The sequence below is a fragment of the Protopterus annectens genome, chromosome 4.part0, assembly GCF_019279795.1.
Source record: "Protopterus annectens isolate FY-2018-M chromosome 4.part0, PAN1.0, whole genome shotgun sequence".
In the NCBI taxonomy this organism is placed as follows: Eukaryota; Metazoa; Chordata; order Ceratodontiformes; family Protopteridae; genus Protopterus; species Protopterus annectens.
Genome location: NC_056733.1, coordinates 1,156,711,437 through 1,156,737,476, shown reverse-complemented (window position 1 = coordinate 1,156,737,476; position 26,040 = coordinate 1,156,711,437).

Sequence of the window (26,040 nt, the reverse complement as noted above, 5' to 3'; positions counted from 1 at the left end):
AGGGCTCGGACTTGACCTTGTAATGTTTGTATCCTTTCGGTAGGAAGGAAGATTCGCATTAATTTTGAGTCTATCTCTGCTTCTATGAATCTTATGCGCTGAGAAGGCAGCAAGACAGACTTTGACCAGTTGAATGTAATTCCCAGGAAGCACCCAGGAGATGGTGGCTTGTAGGTTCTCTAGTAGTAGATGCCTGGTGGTGGCAGTCAGGAGCCAGTCGTCCAGATAGGGAAACACTTGGAATCCGAGACTCCTCAGGTGAGCAGTCACTACTGCCAAACACTTGGTGAACACCCTGGGGGCTGTGGTGAGACCAAAGGGCAGTGCACAAAATTGGAAATGACTGTCTCCCAGGCTGAAGCGCAGATACCTCCTGGACGCCTGATGTATCGGTATGTGATAATAGGCGTCCTTGAGATCTATGGAGCACATCCAAACATCTTTCTCCAACAATGGGAGAATGGATTGTAAAGTGACCATTCGGAACTTGGACTTCATGACGGACTGGTTTAATTTGCTGAGATCCAAAATGGGTCTCAGGTCCCCTGTCTTTTTTGGCACTAAAAAGAACCTTGAGTAATTTCCAGATCCGATCTGGTCTGTGGGGACCGGTTGGATGACTCCTTTTTCTAGCAGCTTTGAAGCTTCTACGGCTGCAATTTCCCTTTGACTGGGTGGTGGGTCCGGGATTTTTTTGGACGGTGGGGGTGAGTGTGTGAAGGGAATGGTGTAACCTCCGGCAATAATCCGAAGCACCCATCTGTCCTGAGTAATAGCCTCCCAGGCTTTTAGGTGCTTGGCAATACGGCACCCGACTGGCTCCGGAGCAGCACAGCCGGGCAATCCCTCATGGAGTGTGGGAGGCTGAAGAGCCACGAAAGGACTCGCGGTCTCCAGTGTTGCGGGGCCTCTGCCGCCTCTGGGACGGCGTCTCCCAGAAAAATTTCCCCGTCCTCTGCCTCTGGAAGGGGAATCTTCCTGCTGTTGGGGAAAGAATTTCTGTGATTTGCGGAACCACATCTTCCCTCCTCTTTTAGCCTTGGGATAAGGCCGAAAGGGAGTGGAATAACGTGCTCCTACGGCAGATAAAGTCTTTCCCTCCTGCTCACAGCGGGTAAGAGTGTCTTTTACCTTGGGTCCAAACAAAGAGGACCCATCAAAGGGAGCGTCGGCAAAGGAAGACTTGAAGGCCTCCGCGAAATGACACAAATGGAGCCAGGCTAGCCACGCCTGTGCCTGCTGCTCTGCCCGCCCCTTCAGCCGCATATGAAATGAGCCTCACGGACGAGTTAGAAATCGAGGTAAGGATAGCCAACTGAGAGTAACCGACTGGGCTAGCTGCTCAGGTAGGTTACCTGAGAGGGAGTCTGAGAGCTCCTTGACCAGATCCCTCTGTAGTCTGGTGAAATGTGCCAAATAATTCAGGGACCTCAGAGTAAAGGCCGCTGAAGTCAGGGTGCGCTTCCCGTACCGGTCCATGCTCCTAGACTCCTTATTAGGAGGATGGACGGACGTTGAAGCCTCTGCCACGTCCTGCTGGGTAGCAGATGCCACCACCATGGCATCTACAGCCACGCCTTTCGTTAAGAACTCCTTCTCGGGTGGGGCAGACAAAAATTTGTTAGGGTGAGAAGGCACTGGTTCCACAGTATCTGGATGTTCCCACGCCCCGACAAACCAAATCCAGGAGCTCGTCGGGCGGAGACACCCAGGAGGCGGAGGGCTGAGCCCCAAGGCCTTGAGAAACACCGACTCATCAGCGGAGGGGGTTTGGAATTCCAGCCGCCTTAAGGATCTCTAGAATGTCTGCAAATGAGACATCATCCGAGGACGACTTAGGGGACCCCTCCGCATCCTCAAGATCAGTGTCCGATGTAAGAGACTCATCGGGGGAGTCCACGTGCTTCCTCTTGCACGATCTCTTCCTTGGGGGCTCCTCCAAGACAACTCCGAAAGACCCTCAGGAGGAGGGGAACCCCAGTGGGGGTAACCTCAGGCCCCGGGGCTCTGCTGCCTAGAGACAGGGGAACTGCCAAAGACCCAGTCTCCATGCCCAGGGAAGGTGCCGGTAAAGCCGTAGAGATGGCCGAAGAAGACTTGGCCAAGGCACTCCTCATAGCTCTGAAAGCCGGACCCCAGAATCCTGGGAGGGTCCGTCCCCAGAGCCATGATAGCAGACGGAAGTCCCAAGGCAGCACCGAGAGGGAGGCTCGGAACCGACAGCATTGGTCCCGAAACGTCACCCCCGGGTCCGGCCGAAGAAGTCCGTGTGCTAAACTCGGACCCGAAGGCCGGGGTTGGAGTAAGGGTCGGAGCCGACCCTAGGATCTCCACTGGCTCCATCAGCACCTGCTCCGACGGAGCCGAAGCGGTCGGAGGAGGAATGGCAATGGGGTGGGCTATCGGCTCCGAAGCCCACAAATTTCTGAAAGACTGGGGACTGGAACAGTCTTTGGAGCACCCTGTCTATGTCCGAATCTGACATCCTTGATGACCTGGAAGAGACCGAATGGGTCCGAGTAGGCCTCTCCAACGGCTCCAAGGGACTAGGGGACCGGCTCCGAATCGACTCTACAATTATCGGCGCCGAAGGAATGTCCAAACCAATTTCCATCGGTGCCGAAGAGGGCTTCGGCGCCGAGGAGGAAGTGTCTGAGCGGACAACCTTCATCGGCTCCGAGATCAGTGGAGCCGATGCAGATGACCGCCTCGATGCCCCAGACGACTCCGAACCCAGAGGAGTCGAGGCTGGAGGCATCGAGGCAGACCGTTCCGCCCTCGGCTCCGAAGTCCGTGGAGCCGAAGGAGAAGCCTGCCTATGTTTTTTGGCGGTCGGTTCCGACGGACTGGTCGGAGCCGACGCCTTTCTTTTAGCAGGAGAAGGAGTGGAAGCTAATGCCTCTTCAAATGATGGCTTAATAATAAGGCCTTTTAGAATAAGTTTATTTTTCCTCTCTTGGAGGACCCTCGAGGAAAAAGCGTGACAGACGCTACAGGACTCCTGCAAATGTTTGGCCCAAACAGTACACACAGAGAGAGTGATCATCTGTGATCGACATTTTAAAACTGCACTTAGTGCACTTTTTAAACCCTGAAGGCCTAGGAGCCTGTGACATAATGGCAACAAAATCAGTGTATAACCAGTAAAAAACAAGACACACTAACTTTCACAAAGAAAATCTTTTCTTTGAATCAAGAACTGTCACAAATAGAAAGGTATGACAAAGGTAAACAAGAACCTTTAAAATAAAAGGAACTTGACAGACAACGGCTGACAAGGAAGGCCCTTCAACCCAAAAAGTAACCTCCAGTCAGACAAACGCAATCACTACACAAAGTTTTTCCACAGAAAACACTTCAATCATACACAAAATACGATATAGCTGTTAAAACAGCTTTTTGTTGAATTTAAAGGAATTCCTGACAGGAAAGTAAGAGAAAAAACCCTACTTAGCTCAGCCAAGCTCGAGACCACGTCTTTGCTTGTTAGCGGCAAACGTGATCTGGGGGACTGGTAGTGGTGCATCCTGGGATATAGTAAGCTCAGCCAATAAGAGACTTCGCTCTTTGGCATAAGCGTGCCGAGTCGGAGCCGAGGGATCGGCTCCGAACCCATCAGTCAGAATGTAGGCGAGATAGGATCACATAACATCTCTTGTTTAAAGACATGTATGTAACTCTGTTAACAAAAGATGTTAATTAAAAGTGTATGAAAAAGAGTAACATCTGTATTTAATTTTTTATAGCATAACCTGTGTTCTGGTCCCTAAAAGGCACAAAGCTTTTAATGTACTCAGCATTGCCAGTTTATCTTTGTCCAATGACATGGTAATGGTAACAGAAAGAAAGAGAACTAAACCAATACTTTATGCAAGGTTTGCTTAAACATAGCACAAAGATCATAATATTTGTTAAAAGGCATGTTACTTTATTATATCAGTGTGCTGAAATACATTGCCCAGTAAAAATGAATTTGGTTACAGTGGCTTATAGAAAACATAAACAAATGTTCAGTTGGATTCAGAAAAATCAGCAGCATCACGGTAATGGAATTTGTTCAATGAACAGACATACATAGTGTGTGTTCAGTTCTGATACACATACTTAGCTACACGGGAAGCCAAGCAGCACAGCCAGTCATAGTATCTACTAATGGCCATATAATGACATGGTGATGAGCAACATTATTAAAATGAAAATCTCTGGGTAGGCAAATAAGGCAAAACAAGATTGTGGAGTGATTCATAAACATGTAAGGGTCTCACAACAGAGCTGTGCCCACTGCATATTTGAAATCAGTGAATGTTTGTGTTCAGACTAAGGGAATTAAAAAAGAATATCAGGAGCTGATGCAGTATTAGCACATGCGTATCTGCAAGAGACTGTTATTACCACCACTTTGCCCGATGGTGCCCTTCTTTCACAACAGAGGTGCCAGGTCATCCAAGCACACTTAACATTGATGCTACCTACACTAACCCTCTTACCTTATTTTTACCCTATTCTTACTTCCCTTATTACCTTTCCCAAATACATACTCTTTATATATTGAAAGTGGACAAATGACCCCCTCTTAACAAAATCCTTCTTTCTCTGCCTCCACATAACATATCCTTCTTGCCATACCCTGCATCCGAGATTGCACAGAACAACACTTAGGTGCATGAATTCTAGTGGTTATGTTTGCTAGAAACAACAGATTTTTTTTTCCGGCTGAACTGTGGAAGCCAAGTAACTTAATTGAAAATACATATCGTACATGGATTTTTAAATTTTTTTTTTCTCTTTTCAGGTTATTCATACCTAATTACCTATTTCTAGTTGAATATAACATATCAGTATAAACATGAAATTATTTTGCTCAAATGCATTACATACTTTTTTATAATACAACACTCAAAAACATTAATCTTATGTAAGCATTGAAATGGTTAAGTCAGAAATGAGATGCATCATGAAAAACATTTTCCTTCTACTTATGAAGATTTTTGCATCTTTTTATACAGCATGCACTAATGATCAATCTAAGATAAATCAACAAAGCAAGTCAGATGCCAAAATACATTTCAATCCTAGAAATAGTGCGGTGTCAATTTATATTTTATTTCTGTTCCATTGTTTAGATGTTGGATTTTGTTAGGACCACAAATTATTCCTTTCCTCCAGTCACTTAAACTTGTTATTGGCTTTGTACTGCATGTGTAGATTTCTTGTTGCCCAAAAACAACAGTTTGCCACTAATTAGAATGCAATTCACAGGACATGGATTTTCCTAATCTGTCTCCAATGATGATGCAACCATTTCAGCCAAGCCTTGGAGGTAAGTGCTATTTTAGTAACGTGTCTGAACTTGCATATAAGTATTATCCTTCTATACTATTACGAAAAGGTCACCTGACTCACAATGTTTATTTATCTTACAGGCTCATATGAATTACTCCTCAGTTTGTGAATGCCAGGTTTATGTATCCTTGTTTAACAAGGAAACATGATTACTTATGCAGATGTTAAAAGTTTATATTAAACTCATCAGCAAGAAGCAAAAGTTACAGACAGCTATTGCTCTGAGTCGAAGACTAGCCCTTCTCTAACAGTAAATAACTTCTCACTGTCAGTCATACATACGCTACTGGTTCTCAGAAATGTGTGTGTGTATATATATATATATATATATATATATATATATATATATATATTTTTTTTTTTTTTTTTTTTTTTAAACATCTTCAGAACTGGCCCAGCACCAAAAAGATGCCTGCAAGAGGAAAGAAGAACACATGACATCCCTAACCTTCAATCATTCAAGGCCATCCTAAAGGAATTTCTATCAAAAACCTGTCTCTGCTCCTGCTCCACTCCTGGCTAATCTCTTACTTTTCTTTGCACTTTCGCCTCTATTAGTTACTGCATGTCTTCTCTTATTCATTGTAATACATACCTGTGTATTTTCCACAATGTAATTTTTCTTTATCAAATGCTGCCACTGATGTCTAATGGACTAGTTATGACAGAAGCAGCTCAGTGCCAGTACCATGAACCACCCCCTTAACTCTTCAAGTGAAGAGCACAAAAAATTCACTTTACTGTAATAAGCAATTAGCTTATTATAGATCCACCCTTGTGCACTTCCATTGACGAGGAAAAAAAAAGGGACATTCCTTCTACTGGCACACAAATCAACCAGATGTACAACATGCCCCAAGCCCCGCCCCACCTAGACATTCAGGACCTGTTGCTGGGCCCTGCTACTGACCTTCCTCCATTTTATTAATAAAAAGAAAATCTTCTTTTATAAACTCTAGTAAATTGCTTGCTACATATGTAGCAAACAATTGCTACAGTTTATACCCTGTCTGCATTGAGCACTACAGCGCTCAGGTTTTAGTTAAAACAAAAGTGTTTTTTTTCGACTTTTAAACTGTAGCAAGCAGTTGGTACAGTTTAGATCACACACAGAGTACACAGTGTTCAGTTTGACCACAAATGCAATACCATCTTTTAAAAGCCAGTATTGCATTACAGATCAGGATCAGCTAATTGTGTCCCCCAACACTTTGCACCTAAGGCAGTTGTCCCTCTTGCCCCACCACAGCTTTTTCTTCTTCTTTCGGCTTTTCCCGGTTAGGGGTCACCACAGTGGATCACCAGTCTGCTCATGATTGGCAATGGAGTTTTTACTGTGTCGAGTTGCCAGCCCGGCGCCCAAACTTCCACCGAAGGCACACACATGCATGCACTCACACCTAGGGCCAATTTAGAGTGTCCAATCCACCTACAGCATGTTTTTGGGATGTGGAAGAAAACCGGAGCACCCGGAGGAAACCCACGCGACCACAGAGAGGACATGCAGACTCCACACAGAAGGCACCCCAGCCGAGGATCAAACCGGAAAACCTCTTGCTGTGAGATGACAACGCTAACCGCTGCACCACCGCAACCTTCCTTGCCCCACCCTAGCTCCGCTACTAATTTATGGAATGTATTTTAGCATTCTGTACCCTTCATTTGTGAACTGCAATTGTCTACTGTCTTAGATATTTTGAATGTTAATACATCTTGTGATATACATTGTATATACACGTATGAGAAGCTTTTCTCCCAGGGCTATTGAAAACGGGTCTTTTAGGCCCAGTCACACTTTCCTAGTAAACAAACATCATTAAATAAATACTAATAAATAAATGACTTACCAGGGCAAAAGACTTATGTTTAAAATGGGCCATTTTCTTAAAGGATGACTAGTTTCTCAAACTGGAATAAGAAACTATTTGGATATGCAACATTAGAAGCAAAAGAAGAAAAAAATATGATGTGGACTTTAAGTCGTAAAACTCCTCATCACAAAATGCCTCCAGAGTCACATTGTACAGCTCCTTTAACTTAATATTTTTACAAGTTTATTTTGAAAAGAAAAAATATCTTTCCAGTAGAAAATGCATTATCGGCTATATTTCTTGGAATAGTCCATCCGTATACTATATATATATCTATATATATATATATATATATATATATATATATATATATATATATATATATATATATATATTCACACTTTAGATGTAAGTATACAATTCTTTACTAAGAGAAATATTTCTAATGGAATGCATGTTTTTCCCATTTTATACAGGGTAATTTGGTGATTTTTGAGATTTTTTTATTTTATATTTTATTTATTTGTTAATAGTTAAGTGCATTGGCCCTTCTTGAAACCCTTTCAGCAATGGCAACAGAGGTCAAGTAAATTGTAGCATGTATATGGATAATTCATTGTAGCCTACAGATTTGTTATTAGTCCACTTTTTCTCCAGACTTGTTATATTTTCTGCGTGTGGACACAGCTGTTGTGCCCATTTCTTATATTGACAGCAGTAGCATACATTGTAGAATTTCTGATTACTGGTTAATCTATGTGTATATTCCACATACAATCTGGAAGCCCAAGCAGTAACTACAGAATCAATTGTTTTTGTTTTGTTTTGTTTTTTTTAGTTTATAGACATGCTTAACTAAAACAGACAAAAGTATTGCTACACGCAAAATCTTTAGTGAATGGTAAAGTGGCATAAATGGATTTTTTTTATTTTTATTTTTTTATTTATTTAACATTTGTTGACTGGGAAAGTCTGACTAGGTTCCACAGATCCTGTTTTCAGCAGAGGCCCGGGGAGAAATGCTCCAGATTTAGCTGGAGCTAGCTGTAAATCTAGGCAGTGCAAGTACTAACAACAAATTTTCCCATTTTTATTTTTGTTCATTATCTTTGCTTGTGGGTGGAGTTTGGCAATTTTAAATGAGTCATATTTTGTCATTATTTTATCTAAAGAAGTCTCTAAGTGTTGTAATACAGAGACAAAATTGCTGGTGTTTTAACATTCAGCAAAGTGCTATCTTCTCCATTTTTATTTAAATTGCCCTAGTGCATACTTTTTCTTACTAGCTGTATATTCCGTGAGAGTGGGATCATCTGTTTGGTGACTAATTACAGGCTACTTGTTGCATAACTGTCTGAGATTATACCACTCCTGATGAGAAGGCTGAAGATAGTTATGACTAAATTAATCTCAAACAGATGGCATTCCCTCCCTGCAGTGCTTTGCTAATAGCCATTACCCAGCTAAGATGACCCAAAACAATGAGCACAAATTGCTCAATAGAAAAGCTTTCCAAAATGAGTTCATGAACAACAGACAATGTTATTATTATTTATACTTACATCTATATAGCAAACTTCTGACAGTGAGGCAGTCAGCATAAGGAAGCAGTTAATTTGTCTGTTTACATTTGGATTTGCCACTCTTATTCATAAGCTTTCAAAATGTTTCTGTCTTGCTAATCTGATACAGACATGAAACAGCAGGGTTCCAGCAGAAGATGTTATGTTTAATAACTTGAACTGACACAGTTCCTAAATAAATTTAGTTCTTGAAAATAGGATAACTGCTATACCTGCAAGATTTAAGCCTGTCACATGCTCTGTTTTAATATTGTTGATGCTTACATCCAAAAAGGAGCAACTGATGAAACATAAGGGGGTTGAAAAGGCTCTCATTAAACTAGCATACTACTATATTTAATAGGCACTGTCTCTGCCCATAGATCAGACATTCTAGGACTTGAAATGAGCAAATCAACAAGCACTCTCATCCTGTCTAACATGGGGTGCAGATCAACAAAAATACTCAGATAGATACATGTGATAAAAGCAATGCATACTATCAGAACAGATCAGGATCTGTCATGCACTATCACAAATAATAAACTAAAAATATCAGCACAGGCAGAAAAAAGATATCCCGATAAATATAAAGGAAAACTACAAAATAGGCAATTTATTAATGACACAAAAAAGTTTTATAGAGAACTGGGAAACAAGGCAAAATGAATTGAAAAACCACCAAAAAAAAGAAAGAAAGAAAATAAATTGATACATTTTGGAGAAATATCTATGAAGATCCCATCGAAGATAAAGATACTGAATAGACAGAAGTAAAAGAAAGAATAAGAAGTTCAAATGTACAGGATATGAAATGGGATGAAGTAATGGCCATAGAAATTGAAACAAAGTTAACAAAAACTTCTAACTGGAAAAACCCAGGCCCAGATGCAGTTCTTAATTTCTGGCCAAAAGTATTAACATCTTCGCAAGAAAATTTTGCCATGAGTAAGAACTATTTATGTGTGCACCCTGAACAGATGCCAACCTGGTTAACAACAGGCAAAACAATACTGCTACTTAAAAGTGAACCTGCAAGCTATCCTAAAAACAATAGACCAATAACTTGCCTTCCGGTGAAATATAAACTATACACTGGAGCTGATGCCAACAGAGTTTATAGTCATTTAGAAGAAAACTCAATCATGGCAATAGAAAAAAAGGGTAACAAAAGAAAGTCCTATGGAACAAAGGATCATTTGCTGTTAAATAAAGTCATAATGGAGAACTGTAAAAAGGGGAAAAATCTAAGTATGGCATGGATAGACTGCAAAACATTTATTTGATAGTATCCCACATTCATGGATAAAAGAGTGCTTAAAAATGTATAAGATACATCCAACACTGTTCAATTACATTACAGTGACCATGAAACAGTGTCAAACCACTTTGCAGTTAAGCCATGATAAAGGACAAATTACTATTCCAGGGATAAAAATACAAAGGGGGGATATTCCAGGGTGACTCTGTCATCACTGCTCTTGTGTCTTGCCCTTAACCCATTAAGCTGTCTAATTAACAGGTTATGTCATGGTTACAGTTTGGATCCCAGAAAACAACAAAGTGTAAAGACTTCTCGTCTTCTTTTTGTGGATGATTTAAAACTGTATAGTTCTTTAGATGAGAAATTAAAATGGCAACTGCAAGTGGTCAAAACCTTTTCATATGGTATAAGACTGTCATTTGTTATTGATAAATGTGCAAAAGCAACCTTTAAAACAGGAAAGCTGCAATACCAAGAAAAAAAGAAGTTATGTACTCACCATAACATTCCATCTGAGTAGGTAACTTCATTTGTCAGCAACCTGTGGGTTACGGATCCGATACGGATCTGAGCCAGCAGCATACCAAGCTAAAGATCTGAGCTCCAAGCTCCACCCCCTTACCCATACTACCCTGCAACCTCCTTCCAATCCTCAGATCGCATTTGCCACCTGCACAAACAACAAAACAAACTAACAACCTGAGAAAACCTGACTCAGAGACAAACAAAACTCGAGCATCCAAACCTCGAGTTCAGCTAAATAACTATTCAGGTTACGGGAAAGGAGAGGGGGACGGTTGCTGACAAATGAAGTTACCTACTCAGATGGAACGTTATGGTGAGTACATAACTTCTTTATCTGAAGTAGTTAACTTCATTTGTTCAGCAACCTATGGGACAGAGTCCCCAGCTACCCAAAATCTTGGGAGGTCTTCAAGGAAGAATATTCCGGAGCACTGCGGAGCCAAAAGCAGCCCTTCCTCTAGACACCAAATCTAGCTTATAATGAGAAATAAAGATGTGAGAGGTCGCTCAGGTAGCTGCTGAACAAATGTCATCCAGGGAAACTCTAGACCAGAATGCAGCAGACGTTGCCATAGAACGCGTATAATGAGCATGAACTCCCATTGGTTCTGGCAAGCCAGATTCTCTATAAGCTAAGAGAATACAACTCGAAATCCATCTGGTGAGAGTTACTTTAGAAATTGGTTTCCCTAGAAAGGGTTTTGCAAAGGAGACAAAAAGTTGGTCAGATTTATGAAAGACAGCCGTCCTGTGTAAATAAAAATTTAACTGTCTGTGAACATCCAGTAAATGAAGTTTATACTCCCCCTTGTTCTGGTAATTGAGGAAAAATACTGGCAAATTAATGGATTGATTAATGTTCATCTCGGAAGCCACTTTGGGAAGAAAAGAGGGATTAGTCCTGAGAGATACCCTGTCCTTGTGAAATACAAGGTATGGAGGTTTGATAGAAAGAGCCTGAAGCTCTGACACTCTCCTGGCTGGGGTAATGGCTACCAAAAAGGCCGTCTTCCATGACAAGAACTTCAGATCATTGGAAGTTGCAGGTTCAAATGGAGGTGATACTAACGCCTGAAGAACTAAGGTCAGGTCCCACGGTGGGGATGAATTTCTGATAGGAGGTCTCAACAGAAAGGTAACTTTTAGAAAGGCCTTACAAATTCTGGTAGCAGCAAGAGAACCAAAGTTGTCCCCAATATGAAAATGGGAAATAGCAGCCAGCTGAACCTTTACAGTAGATGAACTGGCCCCCTGCTGAAAAATATGAGACAAGAATTCTAGAACCGCTGGAATAGGAGCAGTAAAAGAATCCAAGTTCTTATGTGAAGCCCAAATGGAAAAACATTTCCATTTACTTTTGTAAATCTTCCTGGTAGAGGGCTTATGTGCCACCACCAGAATGGACTTGACTAGGGAAGAGATACCGGGAGTCTTGGCAATTAAGGGAACTGGATCAGACAAGCTGCGAGCTTGAGCTTATCCAGATTCGGAGGGGTCATTCCTGAGGGATGAGAGATCAGAATCGGAATGGGATCCAAGATCTAGAGAGGAGCTATGAGATGAGACCGTAGGCAGGGGAACTGGACTTGACGAGGCCAGAATGGGGCTATGAGGATAATCTTGCTCCTCAACCGAAGAGCTTTCTGCAAAAATGTTGTCATCAGCGGAAGTGGTGGATACGCATAAAGAAGACCAGGTGGCCAAGCATGGACTAGAGCGTCTCTGGGGGCTTCCCCTAAAGGAGGAATTAGAGCAAAAAACTTGCTGCACTTTGCGTTGGAAGGTGATTCGAAGAGATTGCAGCAATGCTGACCCCACTTGAGGAAGATCTGTTCCACTATGGAAGAGTTCAGAGACTACTCATAAGGGGAGAGAATAGTTCTGCTGAATTTGTCCACCAGAATGTTGGACCGACCTGGAATGTGTGTCGCTAACAGGAAGCAGTTGGTGGAGATCGCCCATTCCCAAACTCTCATGGCCTCTCGGCAAAGAGGGTAGGACCTGGTTCCCCCCTGTTTGTTGATATACCAGACCACTGACATATTGTCTGACTGGATCGCAATAGTCCCCGGAGGAAGGAAGGCATGAAGGGCCTGCAATGCTAAAAGGACCACCCTCATCTCCAGTACATTTATATGCAGAATGGTCTCTGTATGAGTCCACGTGCCTTGGATAGTCCTGCCCGCACAATGCCCCCCCCCCGCCCTAGGTGGGAGGTGTCCGTGGTCACTGTGGCCTGGGGTAGGGGCATAACAAACGGTCGTCCTTCCCGAAGGTCTCAGGATTGGAGCCACCACATGAGGGAGTTCCTGCAAACCCTGCTGAGGGGGATCGGCAAGTTTAGTGGATGATGTAGAATGGACCACTGGACTTGCAAAGTCCACTGTAAAACCCTCATGTGCAGGTGAGCGTAAGGGATCAAATTGATCGCTGCCGCCATGGACCCCAAAGCTCTCATGACTAACTCTGCTGGGGAAGCAGGAGTCTGAAGAAGAGCTAGTACATGTAGAGTCATGCTGTGAAGTCTGTCTGACGTTAGGAAAGCCTTGACCTGAAGGGAATCTATCCTGGCCCCTATAAAGTCTATAACCTGAACAGGCTGGAGGAACGACTTCTTGACATTTATAGTGATCCCCAACTGGGGTGATAAACGGAGGAAGAAGTCCCTGGCTAGAGAGAGTAGATGCCTGGTGGGGGCGGTGAGGAGCCAGTCATCTAGGTATGGGAAGGCCTGTATGCCCTGGAGCCTCAGGTGGGCCGCTACAACTGCCATGATCTTGGTGAACACCCTGGGGGCTGTGGTGAGACCAAAGGGTAGGACCCTGAACTGGTAATGACTGGCCCCTAGCCAAAAGCTGAGAAACCTCCTGGACCGTCTGTCCATGAGTATATGGTAGTACGCATCCTTGAGGTCTATGGAGCACATCCAGTCCTCCTCCTGCAAGAGGGGCAGGATGGATTGGAGCATGACCATCCAGAATTTCTCCTTGGCAACAAAAAGGTTCATTGCTGGCAGGTCGAGAATCGGCCTTAAGTTCCCCATCTTTTTTGGCACCAGAAAGAACCTGGAGTAGATGCCTGATCCAGACTGGTCTGGGGGCACATGCTGGATGGCTCTTTTTTCTAACAGCTTTTCTATTTCCAAAGCCGCGGCCTCCCTTTGAGTGGGTGGAACATCTGGGAGGCACCTTGAGTAAGGGCGCTTGTTTATGAAGGGGATTGAATAGCCTGTGAATATTATCTGAAGCACCCAGCGATCTGTCGTGATGGACTCCCATTGAGCCAGGAAATGTCCCCCGACTGCCTCCAGAGGGGAGCAGTTGGACAATCCCTCAGAGCTGCTGTGTGGGTCAGTCGGAAAAGGGTTCCCGTGACCCGAAGTTCTTCGGATCCCCTCTGCCTCTGGGCCAGCGTCCGCCTTGTCCCCCTCTGCCTCTGGGGGAGAAGGAGTCCTGAGCATTCCGGGCTTGCTGAGATTTTCTGAACCACATCTTCTTCTGCCCTCGCTGGTTCCTGGAGAAGGACCTTTGAGGGATAGAAAAGCAGATTCCAATGGCTGACAGCTTTTTCCCGTCTTTCTCGCTCTGGATCAGAGTCTCGCGAATGGTCTTCCTGAACAGGGTAGACCCGTCAAAGGGTGCATTCGCGAAGGATGCCTTGAAAGGTTCTGAGAAATTGCAAAGCCGAAGCCAGGCATGACGCCTTAAAGCGATACCGGACCTGCTAGCTCTAGCGGCTCCTTCCATGGCGTGGGAGAGTAGCCACATAGATGTATTTGACACTGATTTGAAAGTGGCCATAAGTGCTGAGAAAGTCCGTTTATCCTCAGCTGACATGGACTTTGGGGGAGACTCAGTGTACTCTTTAACCAAGTCCCGCTGCAGTCTAATAACATGGGCCAAGTAATTCAGCACCCTAATAGAGAAGGTAGCTGAAGCAAACATCCACTTTCCAATACGGTCCATTGCCCGTAACTCCTTGTTGGGGGGATGGACTGAGGAACTGTCCTGAGCTAGTTCCTTTTTGGTGGCCACCACCACCACCATGGCATCTACAGGGGAACCCTTGCTCCATGAAGCTTTCTCTGTAAGGGGGCTCAAAATCTTGTCAGGCCTCCGGGGGATAAGCTCTACAGTGTCCGGTTCCTTCCACGCCCTGGTGGTAATCAGGTCGACCAGAGGGTCGGTCGGGGGGGACACCCAAGAGGTAGATGGGCCTATGTCAAATGCCTCCAGGAATACCGACTTGTCCGAGTAAGGCTTTTTGGCGGACCACCCCCCCCTTTGGCGGAGCATTTCCATAATGTCTCAGAAGAAGACGTCGGCGGCGGGTGACTTGGGGGAACCTTCCCCTTCCTCCAAATCAGTATCCTCAGTAAGGGACTCAGGGAGTCCAAGTGCCTCCTTTTGCACAGATGTTTGCGAGGAATCTCCTCGGGGGGACTGGCTCACCAACGGATTTGTGTTCCTCCAATGGAACTGGCTGGGGCATCAATGGCACAGGCTGTCCCTTGGACTGGATGATGGAGGACAAACCGAGCTGCGAGGGAGTGGGGGGCGGATCCTGAGGACAGAGCAAGGGGTCTCAATCCTCTAGAGAGAACCCTCTCCACAACATCGATTGCTGAAGGGGAACCGGCCTCTCTAAGACAGGTGGCTGGCACCCTCGGATCTGACAAAAGGATCGGAGTCGGAGCTGAAGCGCTCGGATACGAGTGGACAATGGAGACGAAGACACACTCGTCCCCTCAAATCCGATGCTCCGATAGACTCGAGGGCATGGCCGGCATCGAGGTAGCGATAACCATTGGCGCCGACTCCCTGACTCTGAGGCTCCTCTTATCTGAAGACTCCGAAACCCAGTAGTGGATCGGAGAAGGAGCTATCAGGGCAAACAGTGGAGCTGAACTCCCCCCTGGAAGGGGGGGGGAGGCAGCAACACTCCCATCTGCAGCTGAGTCTGTAAAAAGTGACACATCATCCGTTCCATATCTGCCTCCGAGAGGCTTCTAGTAGATCTGGACAAGGCCACCGAAGCCGGTCGGGAGGGCCGATGCAATGACTTTGAAGATGGCCGGGCCTCCTCCTCCGGCTCCAGAGAAAAGCATGGAGAATGGGGCCATGGGGAGGAAGGCTTGGAAGTCCTCGATGGGGAAGGGAGAACCTTGGTGGGAGAGGCCGAGGGGTCCAATTCGGCCCGCCGTTTGTTGCTTCTCTCTGTCCCTTTCTCTCTCTTTCTCTCTCTCCCTTCTCTATTTCCTGTCTTTTTTCGCCTCTCGATCTTCCTGGGGCGAGGTGGGAGGGTGAGTCCCAGCCAGGGGAGGAGGGCCAGATGGTTGGGCAACCGCAGCCGCAGTTGTCACTACAGAGGGAGAGGAGGAAGAAGAAGCCGATTCCGTGGGTAGAAGGCCCGCCAGAATCAGCTTATTCTTCCTGTCTCTCAAAGCCCGGGGGTTAAAGGCTGCACAAATTTGGCAGCCTGTGAAAAGATGGGCCACCCCCAAGCAAAGAACACACTGAGTGTGACCAGTGGCGACAGCTTATGGCCATACTCAGTGCACTTAGAAAAAGTATGTTTTTGGCTATCAGCCATACCACACACTCACACGCACACCTGAAGGAAAAGGGGCCTACTGGTGATAGAGATACGGATAGATAGAGAAGGATAAGGAGGGTATAGAGTAAAGTAATAAGAAAATGAATATCTACCCCAAGAGAAAAATACTACACACACACACACACACACACAAACAACTAAGTAACCAAAGTTTTATCTATAAAACTGTAAAATACTTAACTTGCCTGGAGCTCGAGGAATCCTGTGCTTGTCAAAGCCGCGGTAAACGAGATCTGAGGATTGGAAGGAGGTTGCAGGGTAGTATGGGTAAGGGGGTGGAGCTTGGAGCTCAGATCTTTAGCTTGATATGCTGCCGGCTCGGATCCGTATCGGATGCGTAACCCACAGGTTGCTGATCAAATGAAGTTAACTACTTCAGATCATCAGTTTGGGATAGGGATGTGATATAAAAGAACTTAAGCAAGAGGGAATGTATAAATATTTGGGAATTGATGAAGGGTCAACAATAAAACATGAACAAATATGAAGAAAATGCAGGAATATTTTAAAAGAGTAAAATTAATACTGAAAACAGCTGTAACATCTAGGAACAAAGTCCAAGCTATAAACCAATTTGCTCTTCCTGTCCTAACTTACAGTTTTAGAGTAATTGACTGGCCCCAAAAGGTACTGGATCAGTTGGACAGGAAATCAAGAAAAATGTTTCATGCTTATCAAATGATTTATAAAAATCAGTGTATACCAAGACTACATATTCCCCATTCTGAATGAGGTATGGGCCTCCTCGAAACTGATTACATGTATAGATCTGCAATCGTAGGACTGCATACATATCTACTAACTTCACAAGACCCAAATGTTGTGAAAGTTTTAAAACATGCGGAGAATAAGTCTAAGATGACTTCCTTCTTAGTTTAGCTGAAGCACATTGGTATCAAGCGGGAAAGGAAATCAAACCAGAAATAGATAAAAATCAGGCAGCAATTGCATGTCCCAAAAAACAAAAGAAAGAATATAAGGTGAAGGATCAGGTGAGAAGGCAAGAAATATGGAAAATGCATGAATTTAGTTGCAAGTACAGAAAACTCTTAGAACATCTCATGTTGATCAGGTTCAAACACAAGAATGGTTAAGGAGAGGTGAATTTAAACCAAAAGATGAAAGATAAAATATTGCGGCTGAGGATAGTGGACTACTTACACGTTGGTTTACAAAGTCCATTGAATATGTGGAAGAAACAGACAAATGTAAGTTTTGCAAAACAGAACTGGAAACAGTTGCACATCTTGTTGTTGGTTGTGATATACTAATGACAGAAGGACTATATATAGAAAGGCATAATAATGTGGTAAGACTGTTACATTGGGGGTTGAGCAAACATTATAATATTGAAGTAGCTGAAAAACATTGGAAACATGAGCCACAAGGCATTATAGAAAATGACAAAGTTTATATCACATGGGATCATCCATTATCGACAGATCAGAAAACAGATACGAGAAAACCAGATATCATAGTCCATGAAAAGAAGACAAAATTAGCATTGATCATTGAAATTGCTATGCCCAGTGACTATAGTGTCTTATATACAGGGAGACATAAAATCATAAAATACCCGGATTTTCAGGCAGAAATGAGGGCAATATGGAAGAAGGATATCCAGACAGTTGCAATAGTAGTAGGAGCAAAGGGTCTTATAAAACAATTTACAATCATACTTAGATATGTTACCAATACATGTAACTCTGCATGAATTGCAGAAGGGGTCAGTTCTGGGCACATTGTGGGTGCTGGGTAGACCACGTCTGGCTACCTCACAGCTTGAAACAATACTGATTTCATGAATTTTAATCATACTTTGGCTTAGAAATGGGGTCTATTCCTGTCATGGTACTAGAAATGCAAAAAAAAAAGGAGAAATTAAAAAAAATTACTGATCTAACTCTGACTTGGATAACCTTTAATTTGATTGCACTTTGAATTTGTATACTTTACATCTATTTAACTTGGCTTAACAGAGAATAAGAAGTTATGTACCTACCATAACGTTCCATGTTAGTTGTCTTCTTCTCGCCTTCTTTCTTGCTGGATGGGTTCGGAGCTGATCCTCGGCTCTGACTCGGCCTTCTACTAAAGCTTGAGAGCTATTTACCGGCTCGAGGCTTCCCCATATCCCACAATGCTAGGCAACAGATATCCAGATCTCGTTTGGTAGAGCTAACACCATGGAGATACCTGTCCCCACTACAAGGTTTACCTACAGTGCTAAAAACAGAGGAGGACGTAACCTAGAAAAGAGTCAACCAGAGGAAGAAGGCCTCAAAGGGGATTCTTCTCGGTCTGTCCAGGCTAGGGGGATAGGGTGGGACGCAAGAAAGAAGGCGAGAAGAAGGCAACTAACATGGAATGTTATGGTAGGTACATAACTTCTTAATGTTAAGTTGTCTATCTCGCCTTCATTCTTGCTGGATGGGACAGCGTCCCTAGCACCTTAGCCCTGGGTGGCTCATCGGAACAGACTCTTGAGCACAGTGGAACCAAAATCAGCTCGACTCCTGGAGGCCATATCCAACTTGTAATGTGAAATGAAAGTATGAGGAGTGGCCCATGGGGCTGCAGCACAAATAGATTCCATTGGAAGTCTTGCCTGAAAAGCTACCGACGTAACTAATGCTCTGGTGGAATGAGCTTTTGGTTTTGTAGGGAGTTCTTTATGTCCCAGTTGGTAAATCAAAGTAATAGTAGAGGCCAACCACCTGGATAAGGTTACTTTAGAAACAGGCAGGCCCTGCTTGCCCTCAGCATAGGACAGGAAGAGTTGGTCTGATTTTCTTGTTTGTTTAGTCCTATCCAAATAAAAACGTAATTGCCTGTGAACGTCCAAATAGTGCAACTTTTGTTCAGCTCTGTTCGAATAGTTAGGAAAAAAGACAGGAAGATCAATAGCCTGATTCAGATTTGTCTCAGAAGGTATTTTGGGTAAAAAGGAAGGATTAGTCCTGAGTGAAACTCTATCTTTGTGAAAAACAAGATAAGGAGGACGAATACAGAGGGCTTGAAGTTCCGACACTCTTCTAGCTGAGGTGATGGCTACTAAGAAGAGAGTCTTCCAGGAGAGTAATTTTAAGGAACAGGAAGCCGCATGTTCAAAAGGAGGGAGAATCAATGAAGTTAATATCAGGTTCAAATCCCACAGAGGCGGGGGATCTTTAACCGGGGGCCTAAGTAAAGTAGTCCCTTTAAGAAAAGCTTTACAAAGTTTCTGGGACATGATGCTGGTCTTTGACAGGCCAGCATGGAAATTAGCGATAGCAGCCAACTGGGCTCTAATGGTGGCATATGAGGAACCTGCTCGAAAAAGTTCTGCCAAAAAATCTAGAACGTTATGGACAGGGGCTGTAAAGGGGTCTATATTTCTAGCCTCTGCCCAGAAAGAGAAATGTTTCCACTTACTAGCATAAGTCTTTCTGGTAGTAGACTTGTGCGAAGAAAGGATGATTTCACGCACTGGCTGAGAAATGTGGAAGCCTGGCTAAGGTTGGAAGTGGAGCAACCAAGCTGTGAGGTTGAGAGACTGAAGGGATTGGTGCAGCCCGCCCGACTGATGGATCAAGAGGTCTGGCACTGGGTCCAGATTCCAGGGCTGCTCCAGCAGGTGACGATGCAGGAATGGGAACCAAATTTGTCAAGGCCAGTAAGGGGCAATAAGGATCATCCTGGATCCCAATGCGGTCGCTTTCTGAATCAGTTTTGGAATTAAGGGAAAAGGAGGGAATGCATACAGAAGACCCCCGGGGCCAATCGTGAACTAGAGCGTCTCTGGGGGAGTGGCCGGGGAGGGGGAAGAGAGTGAAGAAGTCATCGCACTTGCTGTTGAGAGGGGTTGCGAAAAGGTCGCAGCAAGGTTGGCCCCATCTGCGGAAAATTTTGTCCGCTACTAACTGATTGAGAGACCACTCGTGAGGCATGAGAATGGCTCTGCTTAACCTGTCTGCTATGACGTTGGACTTCCCGGGGATGTGCATTGCTATCAGAAACCGTTGAGAGGAGATCGCCCACTGCCAGAGTCTGAGTGCTTCTCGACATAAGGGATAGGACCTGGTTCCGCCCTGCTTGTTGATGTACCACACTACAGACGTATTGTTCTTCTGAATTGCAATAGTCCCGGTAGGTAGAGAGTCCTGAAGAGCTTGCAATGCTAAAAGTACCACTCTCATCTCCAAGACGTTTATGTGCAGGTGGTACTCTAGGGGTTGCCAAGTGCCCTGGACAGTCCTGCCCTGAAAATGCCCCCCCCACCCGATCAGGGAGGCATCCGTTGTCACCGTGGCAACAGGAGGAGGAAGAACAAACGGTCTGCCTTGAAGTACTTGAGAGGAGACCATCCACCAAGAAAGGTGGTCTTTGCATGATTGGGTGATTATTATGTTGTGAGACATCGGAAGCTGTTGAAAAGACCATTGGGTAAAAAGCATCCATTGAAGAATCCGCATGTGAAAACAAGCCAGGGGAAGTAACGTGATTGCTGCTGCCATGAGACCCAAGGTTTTCAGTACAAATCTGGCCTGAATTCTCTTGCACTGTAGTAAGGTTTGAACATGTTGGCGAATGTCTGATACTCTTTCTAAGGGAAGTTTTGCCGACAGCTCTTTTGTATTTAATATTGCGCCTATAAAAGTTATAGATTGACAAGGCGACAATGCAGACTTTTCGAAGTTTATAGAGATACCTAGCTCGGAGCAAGTTTGGATGGTATAATCCCTGGCTCGAAGTAGCTGATGCCTGGTGGAAGCAGTTAGGAGCCAGTCGTCTAGATATGGAAACACCTGGAATCCTCGCCATCTCAGGTGAGCCGTAACCACTGCCATGCATTTGGTGAACACCCTGGGGGCTGTGGTGAGACCAAAGGGCAGGGCTCTGAATTGATAGTGACTGGCTCCCAGCTGGAAGCGAAGAAACCTCCTGGAGCATCTGTCCATTTTGATATGGTAGTACGCATCCTGAAGGTCTATGGAGCACATCCAATTGTCCTGACCCAAAAAGGGTAGAATGGACTGAAGCGTGACCATCCGGAACTTCATTCTTTGAACAGATTCGTTTAACCTGCTGAGATCCAAAATGGGTCTCCAGTCCCCTGTCTTTTTTGGTACCAAAAAGAACTTGGAGTAAATCCCGGATTCTTGCTGGTCTGCTGGGACCGGCTGGATGGCCCTTTTTTCTAGCAGTTTTGAAATTTCTAGTACTGCTTGTTCCCTTAGACCGGGTGGAACATCTGGAAGGGACCTGTTTGTTTGTACAGGGGTGTGGACAAAGGGGATTTTGTAACCCTCGGATATGATAGACCGTACCCATTTGTCTTGTGTGAGGAGTTGCCAGGCTTCTGGGTACAGTGACAATTTTCCCCCAACTGCCTCCGAAGGTGGACAGTCGGGCAGTCCCTCAGGGGTGCTGAAAGGGTTTGTCAGAGAAAGATTCTCTGCTACCCTGATTTTGCAGACCCCCTCTGCCCCTCGGGCGGCATCTATTATTGTTCCCTCCTCTGCCCCTGGAGGGAAACTCGCCACGTGTGTCAGGCACGACTCCCTGGGGTTTCCGAAACCATATTTTTCCACTCTTCTGACCTTTAGGGTATGGTCTAGAGGGAGTAGAAAAACGGACTCCCACGGCAGAGAGAATCTTGCCTTCCTGCTCACACCTGGTAAGGGTATCCTTCACCTGTGGTCCAAACAAAGCCGAACCATCGAAGGGGTATTGGTGAAGGATGCCTTAAAGGGGTCAGCAAAGTTACATAACCACATCCAGGCATGTCTTCTCAAAGCCACGCCTGTAACTGCGGCCCTACTCACCCCATCGGCTGCATAAGAAATGAGCCGCATGGAGGAGTTGACTATAGAGTTAAGGGTCCCCAGCTGGGAGTTAATCTTTTCCTGAGACCCCGCAGCTGATGGATCCTGAAGGGTATCACCCAGTTCCTTGAGAAGATCCCTTTGAAGGCGGGTGAAATGGCACAGATAATTCAGCGACCGCATGGAAAAGGTTGCTGAAGAAAACATCTGCTTCCTGTACCTGTCCATTGTCCTAGATTCTTTATTAGGTGGATGGACAGGCACCGAAGGGTCAGCCAACTCCTTCTTAGTGGCTGCTGCCACCACCATGGCATCAACAGGGACACCCTTTGTCAGAAACTGTTTGTCAGATGGGGCTGCAATGAATTTAGTGGGCCTGCGGGGAGTTGGTTCCACTGTGTCAGGGGCTGTCCACGCCTTCCGAGCCATCTGCTCACCTGCGCCGAGGCCCCGAGAGGGAGAACAGGGTCGGACAAGGGTCCGATGCCACTCGCCCCCTCAGAGCCAATGAGGGAGTCTCGGCGCCTGGATCCCTCCAAGGACAGAACCAATGAAGAGATCGGAGCCGACGAGGAAGCCAAAAGGTGTGGTATCGGCTCCGACGTTCCGACGATTCGAGCCCCAATGAGCTCCGGCTCTGAACACAGTGGAAGAGTCAGAGGAGGAACTGTTGAAGACACAGGGATAGCCACAGTCTGTTGAGAAGGGCTGGTCAACATTTTGGCCAGTGCCTGCAACTTTAGGAGCCTACTGACCACCCTCTCCAAGTCATGATCGGATAGCCTGGAGGACCAAGAGGAGTGGGACCTATGGCTCTGCTCCCATTGAAGCAATGGAGACCTCGGAGCCGAATGAACGGACTCTAAAGAGGGGGACCTTGAACGTTTATGGCTCAGAGAAGGCTCCGACACCAAGGTCGGAGCCGACTGAGGTCTCGAAGTGTCGGTTCCAGCCAGAACCGACGAGGAGGCAGGAGCTCCACTCTGTGACGGCTCCAAACAGGGAGCCGACGGTTTGGCGGGCTTTAAGGATTCTCCCGACGGAGGCTTAGCCGGGGATCCTTCTGGCTTAAGTAAGCCCCTCAAAATGAGCTTGTTCCTACGCTCCTGCAGGACTCTCGGACTGAAGGCGTGGCAGACCAAACAAGAGTCCTGCAGGTGTAGGGGGCCCAAGCAATAAACACAAGAAGTGTGACCGTCTGTCAGAGACATCTTCTGACAGCATGAGTCACACTTCTTGAAACCTGAGACTTTGGTATCTTTAGACATATTAAAAAAGGGATACCAAAGGGAACAGGTAACTAGTGCTTAAAACAAGGCACACACACACGCACTAGGTAAAACTAACAGTAATAATAATAACTATTACTAACAAATATATATATATATATATATATATATATATATATATATATATATATATATATATATATATATATAATACAAGAACAAACTATAAGACTATGTAAAAGTAGCTAATAAGGCCTAACACTACCCTAAAGGGTGGGGGGAGAAACTCTGTAACAACAAAAACGAGTTTCTAAGTGGGATCTCAAGGGGTACACAATCTAATTAAACTAAGAGGGAAGATTATCAAAAAATAAGAGAATATTGACAGTAAAAATACAAGAAAAGATTTATACGACCTGGAGCCGGTAAAATCGCAACCTCGTAGCTGAAGCGGCAAACGAGATCTGGGTATCTGTCGCCTAGCATTGTGGGATATGGGGAAGCCTCGAGCCGGTAAATAGCTCTCGAGCTTTAGTAGAAGGCCGAGTCGGAGCCGAGGATCGGCTCCGAACCCATCCAGCAAGAATGAAGGCGAGATAGACAACTTAACATCTGATGTTCCATGTTTATTAATAACGCCCTTCCAGGTGATTCCTATACTGTTATGTTTATCTATCATCAGGTTATTATATGCTATTAATTCAGTGAAAGACTAATTTTTATTGAGGTTTCATTATATATCAGCACTCACCATGCTGGAGTACTTAATCCATTTAGTAAGGTTATAGGCAAAAAATATGGCCAAAAGTCTTGTTTTGGACATCCTTTCATAAGCTAAATCCCACAAAAGTATATCTAGGACTACTAGCCATGCACCTTAATAGCACACTCTTTGTTGATTTCTTACTTAGTTTAACTTTTTCCTTCCCTTCTTTCTAATCTTTACCCCTTACTTCTAATGTACACTAGCTCACTTTTTTATTCACCACATATTTTCATCCATTATGTCTCCCTTTCCTATACTTTATACTCTTGCCTTGCTGCCTAGATCCCTTCTTTTTTAAGCAGACTCTTTTTATCATCTTCTTTTAACCGCATTATTCTTAAAAGATAAGGAAGTACTTGTTATTTGACTGCCTTGCTTCCTGTATGTTGCATTGGCACTCCATATAATCAGTTAAACATTAAATGAATGTCCATGTTTCCCTTACTGGCCTGAAAGTCAGGCTCATATATGTTTGGAATGTGCTTGTCTCTTCTGCCCTGTAGAATTTATAATATGTTTATTTATTTGTGGTTTGTTCATTTAAGTACTCTGGTAATAGTCAATGTATTTATATCATGCATGAATGCATCCACAGTGCATTACAAAGTTGATTTAAATAAACTGAATTGTAATATGCTGTGTAGAAGATATATATATATATATATATATATATATATATATATATATATATATATATAATTTATGTACCTACCACTACCATAACGCCCATGTTAGTTGTCTTCTCTTCTTGTTGATGGGGGTTGGAGAGCTTCCTCCCTCCACTCCGCACTCTTTTTGCTTTAGCTTCCTTTTTCCAGCTCGAGGCAACCCTATATCCCATGATGCAATGCGAGGGACCCTAGATCTCGTTTGGTAGCTAACCTAACCCCCCTACTTGACTACTACTAACACAAACAAAGGGAAAAAAAAATCATAAAAGAAAAGGTCAGCTATGTGAAGGAACGAGAAAACAACCTTGATAGAACTCTTCAAGATCTGTCCAGGCTAGGGGGAGGGAGGGAGATAGAAAAGGAAGAAAGAGGAGAGTACAACACGGAACGCGATGTTAAACTTCTAAATTCTAAATGTTAAATTGTCAATCTTCTGGATGCCGGCGTCCCTAGCACCTGCCCCCAAGGCCTGTATCCCCGGTGGCTCAATGGAACAGATGGAACATGAACTGTGGAAAACAAAACGTCTCTCAGAAAGAAAGAAAACTCCTTATGATTGCATAATCTATATGTTACACAATATTGTCATGCAAGCCAATATGAGCCAGTTGTGCTATAACAGTTGTACTTTAACTTAAAACTGAAACCCTCAATCCAAAAATGAACCTCCAAATCAGAACAAAACAGAATGGATATATTCAAAGAAAATATCCCAAAAATTGAATAAATGCTAATAGAAAAACGCCGCCACTTGCTAGCATAAAATAAAGATCTAAGTAAGATGAAGACTGAGTATCAAGAGACGATGTCTCTGAGGAAGCAAGAGAAGAGAACCAAGAGGGACGGTGAGCAGAAGGAAGTGGAGATTGAGAGCAGGAGGTGGGAGAGGCCCTCACTGACCGTGCTGCTGACCCAGATGGTGGGGTGGAACCAGAGGGCAGGGGGCACCAGAAGGTGGGAGGCCAACAGACGAAACCAAATCAGACGGAAACCAAAAATAAAGCGAATCAACTTGAAATCTCTCAAAATCCGGCTCTCAAAACGTGGCTTCTGGCAGAAGAAAGTGAAAAGAGGGAAAAGGGGGAAGGCCGCATAGAAGTTCCCCTTCTCGGAGAGGCCTGCTAGAAAATTGGGGAGCACTTGTTGTTGAAGGTAAAAAAGATGGCAACAAGGGGTGCCCACTTCAGCAAAAAGATCCAAAAAGACGCGCAGTCAAGGAGTGCACCCACTTGAAGAATGAAGATCTGTTGCCAGATTGATCCAGGAGAGGTTGGATTTTCTGCATCAGAATGGATTGCTATCAGAAACCCGCCAAAGGAACAATGGACCTGCCGGGAGGGAGAGGCTATAGACCATGGATAGGACCTGGTCCCTTCGCCTTACGCCAAAAGCCCGAGAGCCGATGTTGTGGATAACTGGCTACTCTGTCAGTTTGTGACTAAACCA